The sequence below is a fragment of the Carassius carassius genome, chromosome 33, assembly GCF_963082965.1.
Source record: "Carassius carassius chromosome 33, fCarCar2.1, whole genome shotgun sequence".
NCBI classification, from domain to species: domain Eukaryota; kingdom Metazoa; phylum Chordata; class Actinopteri; order Cypriniformes; family Cyprinidae; genus Carassius; species Carassius carassius.
The window spans coordinates 30,151,587-30,156,406 of NC_081787.1; positions in this window are offsets into that span (position 1 = coordinate 30,151,587).

Genomic DNA, 4,820 nt, shown 5'->3' on the forward strand with positions numbered 1-4,820 from the left:
TTCTGAAGACGTTCCCCCTGGCAACCGATAGCGTCTTGTACCGTCATGGCCGACCGTCTCAGACCCCGTCCAAATTAACCCAAATCGGCACGTGGCTACTCACTCTCAATAACTCATTTTGCATTATTGACACACTGTTTTCCTAATTAACGTTGTTCAGTTGCTTTGACACAATCTTTTTTGTTTTGTTTAAAGCGCTCTATAAATAAAGGTGACTTGACTTCTGTCCTCCTCCTCTCAGTACTGCAGACCAGGAGAGGCTTAATTTGGTCTGTTGAGTGAGAGCACTGGAGAATTTTATATCCGGAGAACAGCCTGGTGGAGGAAAACCAATCAGGTGTTCATCAGGTGTCTGCTTAAGAAAGGGCTTCTGGAGCCCAAGCAGACATTAAGCAGGTGGATAGTCGAGTCCTCTGACCTTCCTTCACATTTGGGGGTCAAAGCTCACTCAACAGGAAATACGGTGGCTTCTAAACCCTTACCCTGCAAGACGTTTGTGATGTGGTGGGCTGGTCCTCTCCACTCACATCCATTAGGTTCTACAGTTTAGAACTGGGTTCTACTCCAGGCCAGTGGCGGCTCCAGACAATTTTGATTGGGGGGGCAATGGGGGGTCCTGGTCATTTGTCATATCAAGGGGGGTCTCATGAAAACCAACAAAAAGTACAGTGGACACGGCTAATAACTGCATATTACTGCTACTAAACAACAAAAACAACACAGCATATCAACTATTTTGTTTTTAATTAATCAATTGCAGTTTGCAAACAATATGCTCAAACTTTAAAGGGTTGGTTCACCCAAAAGGAAAATGATGTCATTAATGACTCACCCTCATGTCGTTCCAAACCCGTGAGACCTCCATTCATCTTCAGAACACAGTTTAAGATATTTTAGATTTAGTCCGAGAGCTCTCAGTCCCTCCATTGAAGCTGTGTGTACGGTCTACTGTCCATGTCCAGAAAGGTAAGAAAAACATCATCAAAGTAGTCCATGTGACATCAGAGGGTCAGTTAGAATATTTTTGAAGCATCGGAAATACATTTTGGTCCAAAAATAGCAAAAACTACAACTTTATTCAGTATTGTCTTCTCTTCCGTGTCTGTTGTGAGAGAGTTCATAATAAAGCAGTTTGTGATATCCGGTTCGCGAACGAATCATTCGATGTAACCAGATCTTCTTGAACCAGTTCACCAAATCAAACTGAATAGTTTTAAATGGTTTGCGTCTCCAATATGCATTAATCCACAAATGACTTAAGCGGATAACTTTTTTAATGTGGCTGACACTCCCTCTGAGCAGGGCCGTGCAGAGACCTTTGGAGGGGCAGGTGCTCAAAGTATAAAAGGGGCACATGGAACAAGGCTTTAAATTGAGCTGTTCAAAATAGCAATAAAAAAAAAAAACAAAAAAAAAAACGTCCAAACCAGGTTAAGATTAACAATTTAATTGAGGTTCAACAAATAAAAAACAGAAGCAATATGGATAAACAAATGATAAAGCTTGGCTTATTGAATATCAGATCCCTTTCTACGAAAACACTTTTTGTAAATAATATGATCACTGATCATAATATAGATGTACTCTGTTTGACAGAAACCTGGCTAAAACCTGATGATTACATTATTTTAAATGAGTCCACCCCCAAGATTACTGTTATAAACATGAGCCACGTCTAAAAGGCAAAGGTGGAGGTGTTGCTTCAATTTATAACAACGTTTTCAGGATTTCTCAGAGGGCAGGCTTCAAGTATAACTCGTTTGAAGTAATGGTACTTCATATAACATTATCCAAAGAAACAAATGTTAATGATAAATCCCCTGTTATGTTTGTACTGGCTACTGTATACAGGCCACCAGGGCACCATACAGACTTTATTAAAGAGTTTGGTGATTTTACATCTGAGTTAGTTCTGGCTGCAGATAAAGTTTTAATAGTTGGTGATTTTAATATCGATGTTGATAATGAAAACGATGCATTGGGATCAGCATTTATAGACATTCTGAACTCTATTGGTGTTAGACAACACGTTTCAGGACCTACTCATTGTCGAAATCATACTCTAGATTTAATACTGTCACATGGAATTGATGTTGATGGTGTTGAAATTATTCAGCCAAGTGATGATATCTCAGATCATTATTTAGTTCTTTGCAAAATTCATATAGCCAAAATTGTAAATTCTACTTCTTGTTACAAGTATGGAAGAACCATCATTTCTAACACAAAAGACTGCTTTTTAAGTTATCTTCCTGATGTATCCAAATTCCTTAGCATATCCAAAACCTCAGAACAACTTGATGATGTAACAGAAACTATGGACTCTCTCTTTTCTAGCACTTTAAATAAAGTTGCTCCTTTACGCTTAAGGAAGGTTAAGGAAAACAGTTTGACACCATGGTATAATGAGCATACTCGCACCCTAAAGAGAGCAGCCCGAAAAATGGAGCGCAGCTGGAGGAAAACAAAACTAGAGGTATTTCGTATTGCTTGGCGGGAAAGTAACATATCCTACAGAAAAGCATTAAAAACTGCTAGATCCGATTACTTTTCTTCTCTTTTAGAAGAAAACAAACATAACCCCAGGTATTTATTCAATACAGTGGCTAAATTAACGAAAAATAAAGCCTCAACAAGTGTTGACATTTCCCAACACCACAGCAGTAATGAGTTTATGAACTACTTTACTTCTAAAATCGATACTATTAGAGATAAAATTGCAACCATTCAGCCGTCAGCTACAGTATCACATCAGACAGTGCACTATAGACCCCCTGAGGAACAGTTCCACTCATTCTCTACCATAGGAGAGGAAGAATTGTATAAACTTGTTAAATCATCTAAACCAACAACATGTATGTTAGACCCTATACCATCTAAGCTCCTGAAAGAGGTGCTTCCAGAAGTCATAGATCCTCTTCTGACTATTATTAATTCCTCATTGTCATTAGGACATGTCCCCAAAACCTTCAAACTGGCTGTTATTAAGCCTCTCATCAAAAAACCACAACTTGACCCCAAAGAACTAGTTAATTATAGACCAATCTCGAATCTCCCTTTTCTGTCCAAGATACTAGAAAAGGTGGTATCCACACAATTATATTCCTTCTTAGAGAAAAATGGTATATGTGAGGATTTCCAGTCAGGATTTAGACCGTATCATAGTACTGAGACTGCTCTTCTTAGAGTTACAAATGATCTGCTCTTATCATCTGATCGTGGGTGTATCTCTCTATTAGTTTTATTGGATCTTAGTGCTGCGTTTGACACAATTGACCACAACATTCTTTTGCATAGACTTGAACACTTTGTTGGCATCAGTGGAAGTGCATTAGCATGGTTTAAATCGTACTTATATGACCGCCATCAGTTCGTAGCAGTGAATGAAGATGTATCCTATCGATCACAAGTGCAGTATGGAGTACCTCAAGGCTCAGTACTAGGGCCGCTACTCTTCACGCTTTATATGTTACCCTTGGGAGATATCATCAGGAAACATGGTGTTAGCTTTCACTGTTATGCTGATGATACTCAGCTCTATATTTCTTCGCAGCCCGGTGAAACACACCAATTTGAAAAACTAATGGATTGCATAGTCGATATAAAAAACTGGATGACGAGTAATTTCTTACTGCTAAATTCTGAAAAAACAGAGGTGTTAATTATAGGACCTAAAAACTCTGCTTGTAATAACCTAGAACACTGTCTAAGACTTGATGGTTGCTCTGTCAATTCTTCGTCATCAGTTAGGAACCTAGGTGTGCTACTTGATCGCAATCTTTCCTTGGAAAGCCACGTTTCTAGCATTTGTAAAACTGCATTTTTCCATCTCAAAAATATATCTAAATTACGGCCTATGCTCTCAATGTCAAATGCAGAAATGTTAATCCATGCATTTATGACCTCAAGGTTAGATTATTGTAATGCTTTATTGGGTGGTTGTTCTGCACGCTTAGTAAACAAACTACAGCTAGTCCAAAATGCAGCAGCAAGAGTTCTTACTAGAACCAGGAAGTATGACCATATTAGCCCGGTCCTGTCAACACTGCACTGGCTCCCTATCAAGCATCGCATAGATTTTAAAATATTGCTTATTACTTATAAAGCCCTGAATGGTTTAGCACCTCAGTATTTGAATGAGCTCCTTTTACATTATAATCCTCTACGTCCGCTACGTTCTCAAAACTCAGGCAATTTGATAATACCTAGAATATCAAAATCAACTGCAGGCGGCAGATCCTTTTCCTATTTGGCGCCCAAACTCTGAAATAACCTACCTAACATTGTTCGGGAGGCAGACACACTCTTGCAGTTTAAATCTAGATTAAAGACCCATCTCTTTAACCTGGCAAACACATAACATACTAATATGCTTTTATTATCCAAATCCGTTAAAGGATTTTTAGGCTGCATTAATTAGGTAAACCGGAACCGGAAACACTTCCCATAACAACCTATGTACTTGCTACATCATTAGAAGAATGGCATCTACGCTAATATTTGTCTGTTTCTCTCTTGTTCCGAGGTCACCGTGGCCACCAGATCCAGTCTGTGTCCAGATCAGAGGGTCACTGCAGTCACCCGGATCCAGTACGTATCCAGACCAGATGCTGGATCAGCACCTAGAAAGGACCTCTACATCCCTGAAAGACAGCGGAGACCAGGACAACTAGAGCCCCAGATACAGATCCCCTGTAAAGACCTTGTCTCAGAGGAGCACCAGGACAAGACCACAGGAAACAGATGATTCTTCTGCACAATCTGACTTTGCTGCAGCCTGGAATTGAACTACTGGTTTCGTCTGGTCAGAGGAGAACTGG